We start from the raw sequence: 19,005 nt of genomic DNA on the forward strand, positions 1-19,005 counted from the left end.
AAGGAGACTGAGGTGTACGACACCTGCTCACCCAGCCAAGACACCGCCAAGCCTCTCCGTCCCAGCGCTCAGAGCTTGCTCCGCAGACCTGTCCCTTCATCCGCATCTCCTCCAGTCCCTCCAAAGCGACTCCGGTGTGGCAGACACCCAGCAGCTGGTCTCCATGGTCAAAAGGCTCCCGGGAGGAAGATCCAGAAGTCCACAAAAAGCACCACAGAGGTCACGAAAGTGCCACCCCTTGTCACACAGTCCCAAAGGGTCCCGGACCAAAAGGCAAAAAAATATAATAAGACATGAAAACAAGAGGGAAACACAAAATGATGACACAAGAGCACGGAGCTCCTGCCAACAGCAGCCACTACAGCAGCGCCATCTTGGGGGGAAAAAAAAAAAAAAATCAATTAGAGCTGGGTTTGAACCCAGTGCGCTTAATTCCAAGTGAGAAGTCTTAACCACTGGACTGTCCTGGGTCTTGTGAAGCTATGATTGTGTTCCATACACAAATGTAATTGAGGACTCCTGGCTCAGTAAAGTATGATGAGTTTGAACAAAATGATGTCAACTAGATTGGCATTCGAAACCGGTACCTCTCATTCAGAGTCCGCAGTCTTAACCACTGAGCTATCCTTGGTCTTGTAAAGAATAGATTTCTTTCCATACACAAATGTTATCTATGCAGTGATTTCCCCCCCAGAAAATGTGTTAGTCGTCACCATCACATCTCCATCTCATCTTTGCCTGGGGGGGGGGGGGGGCAATAGACTACAGACTGTGGTGAAGTAGGCCGGCTACGTTGCATGAAGAAACTTTGAATTTTGGGTTGTGTTTTCCGCTCCATATATACGATATATATCTCAATAGATTTTAGGTTCAAAGAACTATGAAGTTGTTGCAGGTATGACCACATGGTGGCGATAGTTTCAAAGAACTATGAAGTTGTTGCAGGTATGACCACATGGTAGCGATAGTTTCAAAGAACTATGAAGTTGTTGCAGGTATGACCACATGGTGGCGATAGTTTCAAAGAACTATGAAGTTGTTGCAGGTATGACCACATGGTAGCGATAGTTTCAAAGAACTATGAAGTTGTTGCAGGTATGACCACATGGTGGCGATAGTTTCAAAGAACTATGAAGTTGTTGCAGGTATGACCACATGGTGGCGATAGTTTCAAAGAACTATGAAATTGATGCAGGTATGACCACATGGTGGCGATAGTTTCAAAGAACTATGAAGTTGTTGCAGGTATGACCACATGGTGGCGATAGAGTGCAGTGGGCGAACTGCAGATGGGAACTACTTCAACATGAGAGGAATAAACATTAAACATGTTGTGGACTCAATTGATGACTTGTTTATTGCTGCAGACAAGCTGGCAGGTATGACAACAACAGGTATGTCACACCTGAGAGACATGGCACACACCAACAACAGGTATGTCACACCTGAGAGACATGGCACACACCAACAACAGGTATGTCACACCTGAGAGACATGGCACACACCAACAACAGGTATGTCACACCTGAGAGACATGGCACACACCAACAACAGGTATGTCACACCTGAGAGACATGGCACACACCAACAACAGGTATGTCACACCTGAGAGACATGGCACACACCAACAACAGGTATGTCACACCTGAGAGACATGGCACACACCAACAACAGGTATGTCACACCTGAGAGACATGGCACACACCAACAACAGGTATGTCACACCTGAGAGACGTGGCACACACCAACAACAGGTATGTCACACCTGAGAGACATGGCACACACCAACTACTCAACAACAGGTATGTAACGTTGGTATATTGATCCAGATCAGGAAGTAGTAGAACCCAAAATGCTCAATGGTTAAGACTGCTGCCTCTCACTCGGTACTACTGGGTTCAAATCCACAAGTTGGGAGGTCTGGTTTTTTGTTTCATCTCTATCATTGTTAAATGATTGCATTTGTATATGAGTGAAAATCATGTCTTGATGGAACCCAGGATACCTCAATGGTCAACACTGTGAGCTTCAAATATGGGGGTACTGGGTTTGAATCCCAATTGGTTTGATATGTAACTTCAGTTCAAAATTGAGCTCCACCTCAATCGTAGTTTACTGGGACAGATGTCACGATTCCATTAATGAATGAGCCAAACTACACTTCCAACAAGACTCAGGATAGCTCAATGGTTAAGACTGCTGCCTCTCATGCAGAACTACTGGGTTCAAATCCATTTGTAGGAAGAGCTAGTTTTTTGTTTTGCCTTGATCATAGTTCACTGATTACATTTGTATATGAGTGAAAAACAATACTTAGTGGGACCTGTGATAGCTCAATGGTTAACACTGCTGCCTCACACGCAGTACTACTGGGTTCAAATCCACATCTGGGAAGTTCTTGTTCTTTGTTTTGCCTGATCATAGTTCACTGATAACATTTGTATATGAGCGAAAACCAAACTTTGTTGGGACCCAGGATAGCTCAATGGTCAATACTGTGGGCTCCTAATACAGGAGTAGTGAGTTCAAATCCCATACATGGAGTCAGTAATTTGGCAGTATGGCGTCAAGACGACATACATTGTGGGCTGCTTCTTCTCCCCCACACAGACTAATGTTATGTGCTACTTCTTTGACTAACATATAGTTGAAAAATTAAGTCAACACTAAAGCTAATAATAATCCAAAATAAAATGTCAAATAGTCAATGATGACACCTCAGGGGTTACCTGTGTGTGTGTGTGAGAATGAGTGCGCGTGTGTGTAGGAGTGTGTGCGAGTGAGTGTAACTCCTGAGGTGGGTGGGAATAGGATAAATAAAGAGCGTTGACCAATGAGCTCTCCTGGGTACAAATAAAATAAAATAGGTTAATTGTAATTGGATAAAAAAAAAAGTAAATTAAATTATTATTTTAACATTACATGAGAGAAATGACACAGTTACAATATTTGTCAACTTGCAGCCTCCAGCTGATCTTTTAAATTTCACATCGACCCAAGCAGGAGTCGAACCCCACACTCTTCAACCTGAGTCAACAGTCTTAACCACTGGGCTATCCTGGGTCTTGATGAGACAATTTTTTTTCGTACACAAATGTAATCGAGGACTGTGGCCCAGTAAAGTTTGATGAGGTAGAACAAAATACACTCAACCTGAGTGGGATTTGAACCCAGTACTTTTCATTCCGAGTCAGATGTCTTAACCCCTGGTCTATCCTGGGTCTTGTGAAGAGAAGATTGTGTTCTATACACAAATGTAATCGAGGACTCCTGGCTCAGTAAAGTATGACAAGCTTAAACAAAATTTTGTCCACATGAGTGGGATTCGAACCCAGTAACTGTCATTCAGAGTCAGCAGTCTTAACCACTGGGCTATCCTGCGTCTTGATGAGATGTTTTTTTTTCATACACAAATCTAATCGAGGACTGATGGCCCAGTAAAGTTTGATGAGGTAGAACAAAATACAGTCAACCTGAGTGGGATTTAAACCCAGTACTTTTCATTCCGAGTCAGATGTCGTAACCCCTGGTCTATTCTGGGTCTTGTGAATAGAAGATTGTGTTCTAAAACAAATGTAATCGAGGACTCCTGGCTCAGTAAAGTATGACAAGCTTAAACAAAATGTTGTCAACATGAGTGGGATTCGAACCCAGTACCTGTCATTCAGAGTCAGCAGTCTTAACCACTGGGCTATCCTGGGTCTTGATGAGATGTTGTTTTTTTTCATACACAAATGTAATCGAGGACTGATGGCCCAGGAAAGTTTGATGAGGTAGAACAAAATACAGTCAACCTGAGTGGGACTTGAACCCAGTACTTTTCATTCCGAGTCAGATGTCTTAACACCTGGTCTATCCTGGGTCTCGTGAAGAGAAGATTGTGTTCTATACACAAATGTAATCGAGGACTCCTGGCTCAGTAAAGTATGACAAGCTTAAACTCAATTTTGTTAACATGAGTGGGATTCGAACCCAGTACCTGTCTTAAGCACTGAGCTATCCCTGGTCCTGTGAAGAGAGGATTTCTTTCCATACACAAATGTTATCTACGACCCCTGACTCACTGGAGTAAGATGAGGTGGAAAAAATACTGCTGACCGGAGTGGGGTTTGAACTCTGTTCAGTTTGTTCTCATGCAACAGTCTTAACCACTGTGCTACTTTCAGTCTTGTAAAGGAAGGATTTTAGTCCATACACAAATGTAATCGATGACTCCCGGCCTTAGTAAAGTATGATGAGGTAAAAAAAAAAATACTATCAACCAGAGTGAGGTTTGAACTCAGTACTTTTCATTCAAAGTCAGCAGTCTCAACCCCTAGTCTACCCTGGGTCTTGTGACAATAAGATTGTGTTCCATACATAAATGTAATCGAGGACTCCTGGCTCTGTAAAGTATAATGAGGTTGGGAATGGGTGAAAAAAATAGAAGATTAAAATAAAATAAAATATACAAAAAAAAAATGGTCTGAACCTGGGCCCTGGAGAAGGGGTCCAGACTGAGGCCAAGGGGAAAAAAAACGACAACTCTTGCTGACCTACTGCCCTCGGTAATGGCACCATTCCCAAAGTATGTGGGCTCTATTGATAACCTCACTAATAACTTTAACGACGCCCTGCGCGAAACCATTGATAACATAGCACCGCTAAAGTTAATAAAGGCTCCAAAAAAGCGCACCCCGTGGTTTACAGAAAAAAATAGAGCTCAGAAATTATGTAGAAAGCTGGAACGCAAATGGCGCACGACTAAACTTGAGGTGCACCATCAAGCATGGAGTGATGGTTTAATAACTTATAAACGCATGCTTACCTTAGCTAAAGCTAAATATTACTCAAATCTCATCCACCGTAATAAAAACGATCCTAAATTTTTGTTTAGTACGGTAGCATCGCTAACCCAACAAGGGACTCCTTCCAGTAGCTCCACCCACTCAGCTGATGACTTTATGAAGTTCTTTAGTAAGAAAATTGAAGTCATTAGAAAGGAGATTAAAGACAATGCGTCCCAGCTACAACGGGGTTCTATTAACACTGACACGATTGTATATACGGCGGATACTGCCCTCCAAAATAGTTTCTCTCGTTTTGAGGAAATAACATTAGAGGAATTGTTACAACGTGTAAATGGAATAAAACAGACAACATGTTTACTTGACCCTCTTCCTGGGAAACTGATCAAGGAGCTCTTTGTATTATTAGGTCCATCAGTGCTAGATATTATAAACTTATCACTTTCCTCGGGCACTGTTCCCCTAGCATTCAAAAAAGCGGTTATTCATCCTCTTCTTAAAAGACCTAACCTCGATCCTGACCTCATGGTAAACTACCGACCGGTGTCTCATCTTCCCTTTATTTAAAAAATCCTCGAAAAAATTGTTGCGGAGCAGTTAAATGAACACTTAGCGTCTAACAATCTATGTGAAACCTTTCAATCCGGTTTCAGGGCAAATCACTCCACGGAGACAGCCCTCGCAAAAATGACTAATGATCTATTGCTAACGATGGATTCTGATGCGTCATCTATGTTGCTGCTCCTCCATCTTAGCGCTGCTTTCGATACAGTCGATCATAATATTTTATTAGAACGTATCAAAACACGAATTGGTAAGTCAGACTTAGCCCTGTCTTGGTTTAACTCTTATCTTACTGATAGGATGCAGTGTGTCTCCCATAACAGTGTGACCTCGGACTATGTTAAGGTAACGTGTGGAGTTCCCCAGGGTTCGGTCCTTGGCCCTGCACTCTTCAGCATCTACATGCTGCCGCTAGGTGACATCATACGCAAATACGGTGTTAGCTTTCACTGTTATGCTGATGACACCCAACTCTACATGCCCCTAAAGCTGACCAACACGCCGGATTGTAGTCAGCTGGAGGCGTGTCTTAATGAAATTAAACAATGGATGTCAGCTAACGTTTTGCAACTCATCGCTAAGGAAACGAAAATGCTGATTATCGGTCCTGCTGGACACCGACACTCATTTAATAATACCACTTGTGACAACCAAACATTTATCCACGTATTTAATAAACCACCGTAACATTTGACAACCAATCAATTACACACCCATTTAATAAACCACCGTAACATTTGACAACCAAACAATTACACACCCATTTAATAAACCACCGTAACATTTGACAACCAAACAATTACACACCCATTTAATAAACCACCGTAACATTTGACAACCAAACAATTACACACCCATTTAATAAACCACCGTAACATTTGACAACCAAACAATTACACACCCATTTAATAAACCACCGTAACATTTGACAACCAAACAATTACACACCCATTTAATAATACCACCGTAACATTTGACAACCAAACAATTACACACCCATTTAATAAACCACCGTAACATTTGACAACCAAACAATTACACACCCATTTAATAAACCACCGTAACATTTGACAACCAAACAATTACACACCCATTTAATAAACCACCGTAACATTTGACAACCAAACAATTACACACCCATTTAATAAACCACCGTAACATTTGACAACCAATCAATTACACACCCATTTAATAAACCACCGTAACATTTGACAACCAAACAATTACACACCCATTTAATAAACCACCGTAACATTTGACAACCAAACAATTACACACCCATTTAATAAACCACCGTAACATTTGACAACCAAACAATTACACACCCATTTAATAAACCACCGTAACATTTGACAACCAAACAATTACACACCCATTTAATAAACCACCGTAACATTTGACAACCAAACAATTACACACCCATTTAATAAACCACCGTAACATTTGACAACCAAACAATTACACACCCATTTAATAAACCACCGTAACATTTGACAACCAATCAATTACACACCCATTTAATAAACCACCGTAACATTTGACAACCAAACAATTACACACCCATTTAATAAACCACCGTAACATTTGACAACCAAACAATTACACACCCATTTAATACAACCATAACATGTGACAACTAGGGGTGTAACGCTACACAAAAATGTTGGTTCGGTACATACCTCGGTTCAGAGGTCAGAGTTCGGTTCATTTTCGGTACAGTTAGAAAACAACAAAATATAAATTTTTTGATTTAACACATTTGATAAATCTTCCACCAAAAATATTTTTCTTTGTGGAATATTTGATGTGAAGTAAATCGGAAAATTGGATAGGTAAATAATTCATAATATTAATTTTTATTCAATATTATGTTTTGAGCAATGACAGTTTGAAAGAAAAAAAAACAGCTTTGTTTTATTAGTCAACATTGCAACTTTTTCTAAATTACATTTAGCCTTTAAGCTTTTTTATTTCACTTTTATGTTTATTTTAATAGTATTTTTACAATGTGCCATGGGCCTTTAAAACATTAGCTGTGTTCAGCAAATGGCCTCCGGGGCACACTTTTGACACCCCTGCTATAGATAACAAAAAGTGATAAATGTATGTGTAAAAAGCAGAGCCTGGCGACGCATGCGCGTTTATCATAAATCTCTCACTCTGTCTCTGGCCCGCCCTCACCAATGTTAACGCTGCATGCACCACTTTTTTGTTTTTAGCCCCTTTAACCCTGAACGTACATTGAAAATACACGCAACCATAACTTAAAATGCCGGACATTTGAGGCATTTAAGAAACTCCACCTGGACAGCTCCGCAAAGAGGACTTATCCCGTGAAAAGTGGAGGTGTGGTCAGTCTATCTACCAGTCGTTGCTAGCATGCTGTGTGTTGGTTTTTTTTCAATCAATCAATCGTTTACTTATATAGCCCTAAATCACTAGTGTCTCAAAGGGCTGCACAAACCACCACGACATCCTCGGTAGGCCCACATAAGGGCAAGGAAAACTCACACCCAGTGGGACGTCGGTGACAATGATGACTATGAGAACCTTAGAGAGGAGGAAAGCAATGGATGTCGAGCGGGTCTAACATGATACTGTGAAAGTTCAATCCACAATGGATCCAACACAGTCGCAAGAGTCCAGTCCAAAGCGGGTCCAACTCAGCAGAGAGAGTCCCGTTCACAGCGGAGCCACCAGGAAACCATCCCAAGCGGAGGCGGATCAGCAGCGCAGAGATGTCCCCAGCCGATACACAGGCGAGCAGTACATGGCCACCGGATCGGACCGGACCCCCTCCACAAGGGAGAGTGGGACATAGAAGAAAAAGAAAAGAAACAGCAGATCAACTGGTCTAAAAAGGGAGTCTATTTAAAGGCTAGAGTATACAAATGAGTTTTAAGGTGAGACTTAAATGCTTCTACTGAGGTGGCATCTCGAACTGTTACCGGGAGGGCATTCCAGAGTACTGGAGCCCGAACGGAAAACGCTCTATAGCCCGCAGACTTTTTTTGGGCTTTGGGAATCACTAATAAGCCGGAGTCCTTTGAACGCAGATTTCTTGCCGGGACATATGGTACAATACAATCGGCAAGATAGGATGGAGCTAGACTGTGTAGTATTTTATACGTAAGTAGTAAAACCTTAAAGTCACATCTTAAGTGCACAGGAAGCCAGTGCAGGTGAGCCAGTACAGGCGTAATGTGATCAAACTTTCTTGTTCTTGTCAAAAGTCTAGCAGCCGCATTTTGTACCAACTGTAATCTTTTAATGCTAGACATGGGGAGACCCGAAAATAATACGTTACAGTAGTCGAGGCGAGACGTAACAAACGCATGGATAATGATCTCAGCGTCTTTAGTGGACAGAATGGAGCGAATTTTAGCGATATTACGGAGATGAAAGAAGGCCGTTTTAGTAACGCTTTTAATGTGTGCCTCAAAGGAGAGAGTTGGGTCGAAGATAATACCTAGATTCTTTACCGTGTCGCCTTGTTTAATTGTTTGGTTGTCAAATGTTAGAGTTGTATTATTAAATAGAGTTCGGTGTCTAGCAGGACCGATAATCAGCATTTCCGTTTTTTTGGCGTTGAGTTGCAAAAAGTTAGCGGACATCCATTGTTTAATTTCATTAAGACACGCCTCCAGCTGACTACAATCCGGCGTGTTGGTCAGCTTTAGGGGCATGTAGAGTTGGGTGTCATCAGCATAACAGTGAAAGCTAACACCGTATTTGCGTATGATGTCACCTAGCGGCAGCATGTAGATGCTGAAGAGTGCAGGGCCAAGGACCGAACCCTGGGGAACTCCACACGTTACCTTAACGTAGTCCGAGGTCACATTGTTATGGGAGACACACTGCATCCTATCAGTAAGATAAGAGTTAAACCAAGACAGGGCTAAGTCTGACATACCGATTCGTGTTTTGATACGTTCTAATAAAATATTATGATCGACGGTATCGAAAGCAGCGCTAAGATCGAGGAGCAGCAACATAGATGACGCATCAGAATCCATCGTTAGCAATAGATCATTAGTCATTTTTGCGAGGGCTGTCTCCGTGGAGTGATTTGCCCTGAAACCGGATTGAAAGGTTTCACAGAGATTGTTAGACGCTAAGTGTTCATTTAACTGCTCCGCAACAATTTTTTCGAGGATTTTTGAAATGAAGGGAAGGTGAGACACCGGTCGGTAGTTTACCATGAGGTCAGGATCGAGGTTAGGTCTTTTAAGGAGAGGATGAATAACCGCTTTTTTGAATGCTAGGGGAACAGTGCCCGAGGAAAGTGATAAGTTTATAATATTTAGCACTGATGGACCTAATAATACAAAGAGCTCCTTGATCAGTTTCCCAGGAAGAGGGTCAAGTAAACATGTTGTCTGTTTTATTCCATTTACACGTTGTAACAATTCCTCTAATGTTATTTCCTCAAAACGAGAGAAACTATTTTGGAGGGCAGTATCCGCCGTATATACAATCGTGTCAGTGTTAATAGAACCCCGTTGTAGCTGGGACGCATTGTCTTTAATCTCCTTTCTAATGACTTCAATTTTCTTACTAAAGAATTGCATAAAGTCATCAGCTGAGTGGGTGGAGCTACTGGAAGGAGTCCCTTGTTGGGTTAACGATGCTACCGTACTAAACAAAAATTTAGGATCGTTTTTATTACGGTGGATGAGATTTGAGTAATAATTAGCTTTAGCTAAGGTAAGCATGCGTTTATAAGTTATTAAACCATCACTCCATGCTTGATGGTGCACCTCAAGTTTAGTCGTGCGCCATTTGCGTTCCAGCTTTCTGCATAATAATTTCTGAGCTCTAGTTTCTTCTGTAAACCACGGGGTGCGCTTTTTTGGAGCCTTTTTTAACTTTAGCGGTGCTATGTTATCAATGGTTTCGCGCAGGGCGTCGTTAAAATTGTTAGTGAGGTTATCAATAGAGCCCACATACTTTGGGAATGGTGCCATTACCGAGGGCAGTAGGTCAGCAAGAGTTGTCGTTGTGGCTGTATTAATGTTGCGGCTGCTATAGCAGGTATTATCAGTTATTATTATTATTAGTTTGCCGAACATGCGTCTGAACCTCGAATTTTATAAGGTAATGATCGGACAATACTTTAGTATACGGGAGTATCGTAACTTTGGAAGCGGTGATCCCCTTGACAAGCACTAGGTCTATCGTATTACCGTTGCGATGCGTGGGTTCATTTATTATTTGTGTGAGACCACAGCTATCAATTATACTCTGGAGCGCTACGCACGGTGGGTCCGATGGGGTATTCATGTGGATATTAAAGTCCCCCATTATGATTATATTATCGGCGTGTGTCACTAGATCAGCAACGAACTCTGAGAATTAATTGATAAAGTCCGAACAGGGCCCTGGGGGGCGGTAGATAACAGCCAGGTGTAGAGGCAGCGGTGTGACAGACCTCATAGTAAGCACCTCAAACGATTTATATTTATTATTTATGTTAGGACTAAGGTTAAAGTTTTCGTTGTATATTAGTGCGACCCCCCCACCCCTTTTAAGCGGACGGGCAATATGCGCATGTGTAAAGTTAGGAGGACATGCCTCATTTAGCGCAAAAAAGTCGTTTGGTTTAAGCCAGGTTTCGCTGAGACCGATGACGTTAAGATTGTTGTCTCTGATGATATCATTAACTAACAACGTTTTGGGAGACAATGATCTTATGTTTAAAAAACCTACATTATAGGTAGTGGGCTGTTTTAGGGAATTTTTGATCAAATTATCCGTAGTAGCAATATTAATAATGTTGTGTTTATTATGCCCAGTGCATTCAGTATAATTACGACCATATCTAGGAATTGATACGACGGGAATGTTCCGATTGTTTGATTGTTGCTTTGATAAACTGCACGCATCATGGTTAGCCACCTCAGTAACGGGGATGTTCCGATTGTTTGTTTGTTGCTTTGATAAACTGCACGCATCATAGTTAGCCTCCTCAGTAACGGGGATTTTCCGATTGTTTGTTTGTTGCTTTGATAAACTGCACGCATCATAGTTAGCCACCTCAGTAAAACACATGTCCAACTCTGAAACACTCAAAGCAGAAAAAACTTGTTCTAATTTAACAGACTCCTTACCCAGACCAGTAGTCTCGCATTTTCCATCTAAATCCGTCTTCAGGGTGGAGGGAAGTGGTGTACTGTGGGGATTAGCCTTCTGCTTTGTTTTTAGCCCGGCTCGACATCCGCGTTTCCGATCACACCGCTGGCGTCTGCTCCGTAGACGGCCCCCGCTGCTACTAGACTCCCCTGCTTCACAGGCCGCTGGATGTAGCCGCCGATGTATCCCCATGCTAGTTAGCATGTTTAGCACGCCCGCGTCTATCAGTCCAAAACGGCCCAATATGTCCATATCCAGAAGTGTCTGGCGGTCGTACGTGATCACGGAGTGACCACGATGCGAGCCAGCCATGAAGTATGCAGAACTGTCCGGCATTTCCGCCAAATGTTCCATCTTTAGCAAGAGCACCGCAGTGTCGCAGCCCGTCCGGGCGCCGCCATCTTGCAAATATAAATTTTGATCGATTGAAACTTTTATTAGTAGATTGCACAATACAGTACATATTCCATTCATCACCCGAATACGTTTTTCAACTTGTTTAAGTCGGGGTCCACGTAAATGAATTCATGGTGCCTCGGTGTGCATTGTTTACACAACGTGCGATGCGCTACTTATATGTCCGTGTCGTTCAGTTCACCTCCGAACCAAACCGAAATCCCGTACCGAAACGGTTCAATACAAATAGACGTACCGTTACACCCCTAGTGACAACCAAATAATTCCACACCTATTTGATAAGACCACCGCGACATTTGACAACCAAACATTTATCCATATATTTAATACCACCGTAAAATTTGAGAACCAAACAAGTCCACACCCACTTAACACCACTGTAACTTTTGACAAACAATTCCACACCCATTTAATAACACCACCGTAACATTTTGACAACCAAACAATTACACAAAGCTACTCGATAAAGAATCTGGATATTATCTTCAACCCAACTCTCTCGTTTGAGTCACACATTAAGAGTGTAACCAACACAACTTTCTCGTTTGAGTCACATTAGGAGTGTAAAACAGCCTTCTTTCATCTCTGTAATCTCGCTGAAATATGTCCTATTTTGTCCACTAGAGACTCTGAGATCATTATTCATGCGTTATTTACATCTCTCTACATTACTGTTATCTATTTTTTTCAGGCCTCCTTTTGTCTAGCATTAAAATATTAGTTGGTACAAAATGCAGCTGCTATACTTTTAACAAGAAAGTTTGATCATATTACACCTATACTATAGTGTTGTTGCGGTGCATGGTGTAAGAATGATAACGTGGATGAACAAATGAATGACAAAATAAGTAAGATGGTGTGACAGAACAGCGGGAAAAGAAGACTGCAGAGAGACGATGACGTTAGCTGCCAGCGTGTTTATTGACAACTCAGTATGTGAGTGCAGTGTGTGATTACCTTAAAGAGATGGAGTGTGACTATGTGTAAGTATTATCTGAGCGTGGTCACCAGAGGGTGTTGAGTGTGCGTGTTGAGATAGAGGTGGAAGTCCAAAAGAAGAAAAAGGCTTGGACGTCAGAGGGCAGGAGCGAGGTCTTGGTCCAGGAAGGCAAGAGGGAATCCAAAGTGGGTCCAGGTAGACGACGAGGAAGCTGGAGGACGACACAACACGAAAGACCGTCAACTCGACAGGAAGGGAACACAGGGAGCAAGAAGGCTGGAGATGTGTTGGCTTACTGTACTGGTAGGAGAAACTACGTTCTGGCACCGGATCTCAAGACGCGCTGGATTATGAAGGCTGGTTGCTCATCACGGGCAGGTGTGTTGATTGCAGATCTCTTGCAGAGGCACACCCGCAGCGGAGAGAGAACACCTGTTGATGTGCTCCGCCATGCACTCAGTCCGCACAGCAGGAGGAGAAGCAGGAACGTGACCCATAACACATTGTGTAAGACTTGTGTACTGTTGTAGCGCTGCAGGGTGTAAGAATGAGAAATTAGTAACATGAATGAATAAATGGATAACATTAGGTAAGAGTGTTGCATTGCATAGTGGAATAAACCAATTTTGACCTTGTAGATATCAAAAACTGAGGAAACAAACACAATGAGGACACAAATTAAATACATACTGACCTTGTATTGTAGAAGACCAGACTCCTTAAAATTGACCTTGTAGATAACAAAAACCATGACAAAGGAAATACATATTGACCTTGTATTGTAGATGACAAGACCCCCAAAATTGACCTTGTAGATAAATACCATCCATCCATCCATCCATCATCTTCCGCTTATCCGAGGTCGGGTTGCGGGGGCAACAGCCTAAGCAGGGAAACCCAGACTTCCCTCTCCCCAGCCACTTCGTCTAGCTCTTCCCGGGGGATCCCGAGGCGTTCCCAGGCCAGCCGGGAGACATAGTCTTCCCAACGTGTCCTAGGTCTTCCCCGTGGCCTCCTACCGGTTGGACGTGCCCTAAACACCTCCCTAGGGAGGCGTTCGGATGGCATCCTGACCAGATGCCCGAACCACCTCATCTGGCTCCTCTCGATGTGAAGGAGCAGCGGCTTTACTTTGAGTTCTCCCGGATGGCAGAGCTTCTCACCCTATCTCTAAGGGAGAGACCCGCCTACTGGCGCAGGAAACTCATTTGGGCCGCTTGTACCCGTGATCTTATCCTTTCGGTCATGACCCAAAGCTCATGACCATAGGTGAGGATGGGAACGTAGATCGACCGGTAAATTGAGAGCTTTGCCTTCCGGCTCAGCTCCTTCTTCACCACAACGGACCGGTACAACGTCCGCATTACTGAAGACGCCGCACCGATCCGCCTGTCGATCTCACGATCCACTCTTCCCTCACTCGTGAACAAGACTCCTAGGTACTTGAACTCCTCCACTTGGGGCAGGGTCTCCTCCCCAACCCGGAGATGGCACTCCACCCTTTTCCGGGCGAGAACCATGGACTCGGACTTGGAGGTGCTGATTCTCAATCCGGTCGCTTCACACTCGGCTGCGAAACGATCCAGCGAGAGCTGAAGATCCTGGTCAGATGAAGCCATCAGGACCACATCATCTGCAAAAAGCAGAGACCTGATCCTGCGGTCACCAAACCGGAACCCCTCAACGCCTTGACTGCGCCTAGAAATTCTGTCCATAAAAGTTATGAACAGAATCGGTGACAAAGGACAGCCTTGGCGGAGTCCAACCCTCACTGGAAATGTGTTCGACTTACTGCCGGCAATGCGGACCAAGCTCTGGCACTGATCATACAGGGAACGGACCGCCACAATAAGACATTCCGATACCCCATACTCTGAGCACTCCCCACAGGACTTCCCGAGGGACACGGTCGAATGCCTTCTCCAAGTCCACAAAGCACATGTAGACTGGTTGGGCAAACTCCCATGCACCCTCAAGAACCCTGCCGAGAGTATAGAGCTGGTCCACAGTTCCACGACCAGGACGAAAACCACACTGTTCCTCCTGAATCCGAGGTTCGACTATCCGACGTAGCCTCCTCTCCAGTACACCTGAATAAACCTTACCGGGAAGGCTGAGGAGTGTGATCCCACGATAGTTGGAACACATCCTCCTCTCCCCCTTCTTAAAGAGAGGAACCACCACCCCGGTCTGCCAATCCAGAGGTACCGCCCCCGATGTCCACGCGATGCTGCAAAGTCTTGTCAACCAAGACAGCCCCACAGCATCCAGAGACTTAAGGAACTCCGGGCGGATCTCGTCCACCCCTGGGGCCTTGCCACCGAGGAGCTTTTTAACTACCTCAGCGACCTCAGCCCCAGAAATAGGAGAGTCCACCACAGATTCCCCAGGCACTGCTTCCTCATAGGAAGACGTGTTGGTGGGATTGAGGAGGTCTTCGAAGTATTCCTTCCACCTATCCACAACATCCGCAGTCGAGGTCAGCAGAACACCATCCGCACCATACACGGTGTTGATAGTGCACTGCTTCCCCTTCCTGAGGCGGCGGACGGTGGTCCAGAATCGCTTCGAAGCCGTCCGGAAGTCGTTTTCCATGGCTTCCCCGAACTCTTCCCATGTCCGAGTTTTTGCCTCCGCGACCGCTGAAGCTGCACACCGCTTGGCCTGTCGGTACCTGTCCACTGCCTCCGGAGTCCTATGAGCCAAAAGGACCCGATAGGACTCCTTCTTCAGCTTGACGGCATCCCTCACCGCTGGTGTCCACCAAGGGGTTTTAGGATTGCCGCCACGACAGGCACCAACTACCTTGCGGCCACAGCTCCGATCTGCCGCCTCGACAATAGAGGTGCGGAACATGGTCCACTCGGACTCAATGTCCAGCACCTCCCTCGTGACATGTTCAAAGTTCTTCCGGAGGTGGGAATTGAAACTTTGTCTGACAGGAGACTCTGCCAGACGTTCCCAGCAGACCCTCACAATGCGTTTGGGCCTCCCAGGTCTGTCCGGCATCCTCCCCCACCATCGCAGCCAACTCACCACCAGGTGGTGATCGGTAGAAAGCTCCGCCCCTCTCTTCACCCGAGTGTCCAAAACATAAGGCCGCAAATCCGATGACACAACTACAAAGTCGATCATGGAACTGCGGCCTAGGGTGTCCTGGTGCAAAGTGCACGTATGGACACCCTTATGTTTGAACATGGTGTTTGTTATGGACAAACTGTGACGAGCACAAAAGTCCAATAACAAAACACCACTCGGGTTCAGATCCGGGCGGCCATTCTTCCCAATCACGCCTCTCCAGGTTTCACTGTCGTTGCCAACGTGAGCGTTGAAGTCTCCCAGTAGGACAAGGGAATCACCCGGGGGAGCACTCTCCAGTACTCCCTCGAGCGTTCCCAAAAAGGGTGGGTACTCTGAACTGCTGTTTGGTGCATAAGCACAAACAACAGTCAGGACCCGTCCCCCCACCCGAAGGCGGAGGGAGGCTACCCTTTCGTCCACCGGGTTGAATTCCAACGTACAGGCTTTGAGCCGGGGGGAAACAAGAATTTCCACCCCAGCCCGTCGCCTCTCACTGCCGGCAACGCCAGAGTGGAAGAGGGTCCAATCCCTCTCGAGAGAAGTGGTTCCAGAGCCCTTGCTGTGCGTCGAAGTGAGTCCGACTATATCCAGCCGGATAGATAAATACCATGGCAAAAAATACATATTTACTTTGTATTGTAGATAACCAGAGCCCCCCAAAATTGACCTTGTAATTAATAGAAACCATGACAAATGAAATACATAGTGACCTTGTATTGTAGATGACCATACGTGCAAAAGTGACCTTGAAGATAAAAAGGACACAAATTAAATACAAATCGAACTTTGATTGTAGATGACCAGAACCCCAAAATTGACCTTGTAGTTAATAGAAACCATGACGACAATACATAAACTTATTGTAGATATCAAAAACATTAAAACAAAGGCCAAACCCTAACCCTAAAAAAAAAAAAAGTCCCGAAATACATAACAAAAACCATGACAAATAAAATACAAATTTACCTTGTATTGAAGATTACCAGACTCTTTAAAATTGACCTTGTAGATAACAAAAAACATGACAAATTACATATTGACCTTGTATTAGAGATGAGACACCCCCCAAAATAGACCTTGTTGTTAATAGAAACCATGACACAAATAAAATATACATTTACCTTGTAGATATCAAAAACCATGAGGAAACAAAAACAATGACAATATACGTACTGACCGTGTAGTTAAAATACAAATTTACCTTGTATTTTTGATGCCCACACTCCTTAAAATTGACCTTGTAGATAACAAAAATCATGACAAATTAAATAGTAGTTAAAAACCATGACAAAAAAAAAATACATATTGACCTTGTATTATAGATGATCCCACACCCCCCAAAATTGACCTTGTTAATAAAAACCATGACAAATGAAATACATATTAACCTTGGATTGTAGATATCAAAAACAATGAGGAAACACAAACAGTGACACAGGTTAAATACATACTGACCATGTAGTTAAAAACCATGACACAAATAAAATACAAATTTACCTTGTATTGTAGGTGACCAGATTCTTTAAAATTGACCTTGTAACAAAAAACATGACAAATTACATATTGACTTTGTAGTTAAAAACCATGACAAAAAAAAAATACATATTGACCTTGTATTATAGATGATCCCACACCCCCCAAAATTGACCTTGTTAATAAAAACCATGACAAATGAAATACATATTAACCTTGGATTGTAGATATCAAAAACCATGAGGAAACAAAAAACAGTGACACAAGTTAAATACATACTGACCTTGTAGTTAAAAACCATGACAAATAAAATACAAATTTACCTTGTATTGTAGATGAACAGACTCCTTCAAATTGACCTTGTAGATAACAAAAACCATGACAAATGAAATACATATTAACCTTGTATTGTAGATATCAAAAACCATGAGGAAAAAAAAAAAAAGGCCCAAATACATACCGATCTTTTAGTAACAAAAACCATGACAAATAAAATACAAATTTACCTTGTATTGTAGAAGACAAGACTCCTTAAAATTGACCTTGTAGACAACTAAATCCATCCATCCATCCATTTTCTACCGCTTATTCCCTTTCGGGGTCGCGGGGGGCGCTGGCGCCTATCTCAGCTACAATCGCATGGACACTAATTAAATACAAATTTACCTTGCATTGTACATGACCAGAGCCCCCCAAACATGTAATTAATAGAAACCATGACAAATGAAATACATATTGACCTTGTATTGTAGATGACCAGACCCGCAAAAGATACCTTGAGGACGAAAAGGACACAAATTAAATACAAATCGAACTTGGATTGAAAATGACCAGAACCCAAGATTGACATTTTAGTTAATAGACACCATGATGACACAAAATAGACGAATTGTAAATATCAAAAACATAAGGAAACAAAAAACACAAACTAAATACATACTGACCTTTTATTCTATATGACCAAAACCCCGCAAATTGACCTTGTAGTTAACAAAAACCATGACAAATAAAATATTTACCTTGTATTGTAGATTACCAGACTTCTTAAAATTGACCTGATAACAAAAACCATGACAAATGAAATACATATTAACCTTGTATTGTAGATATCAAAAACCATGAGGAAACAAAAAAAGGCCCAAAATACATACCGACCTTGTAGTAACAAAAACCATGAGAACGGCGTGGCGCAGTGGGAAAGTGACCGTGCGCAACCCGAGCGTCCCTGGTTCAAATCCCACCTAGTACCAACCTCGTCACGTCCGTTGTGTCCTGAGCAAGACACTTCACCCTTGCTCCTGATGGGTGCTGGTTGGCGCCTTGCATGGCAGCTCCCTCCATCAGTGTGTGAATGGGTAAATGTGGAAGTAGTGTCAAAGCGCTTTGAGTACCTTGAAGGTAGAAAAGCGCTATACAAGTACAACCCATTTATCATTTAACAAAAAAAATACAAATTTACCTTGTATTGTAGAAGACAAGACTCCTTAAAATTGACCTTGTAGACAACAAAATCCATGGACACTGACTAAATACAAAATGTACCTTTTATTATAGATGACCTGACTTCTTAAACTTGACCTAATAGATAAAAACCATGACAAATAAAATACA

The 19,005-nt window shown here is 43.1% G+C and overlaps 1 protein-coding gene and 1 long non-coding RNA gene across 2 annotated transcripts in view; both read right to left on the minus strand.

The window, feature by feature from the left end:
• Positions 1 to 19,005, minus strand: part of LOC133546175 (zinc finger protein OZF-like) — a 396,978-nt gene that overhangs the window by 128,265 nt on the left and 249,708 nt on the right. The gene's annotated exons all lie outside the window — the stretch shown is intronic.
• LOC133546220 (uncharacterized) lies at positions 12,803 to 13,493 on the minus strand. The gene is made up of 2 exons (XR_009805033.1): positions 13,137 to 13,493; positions 12,803 to 13,051 (listed from the first exon to the last, which is right to left on the minus strand). It is a non-coding gene; the product is annotated as an uncharacterized LOC133546220 (long non-coding RNA).

Source organism: Nerophis ophidion, linkage group LG29, assembly GCF_033978795.1.
Source record: "Nerophis ophidion isolate RoL-2023_Sa linkage group LG29, RoL_Noph_v1.0, whole genome shotgun sequence".
Lineage (NCBI taxonomy): Eukaryota > Metazoa > Chordata > Actinopteri > Syngnathiformes > Syngnathidae > Nerophis > Nerophis ophidion.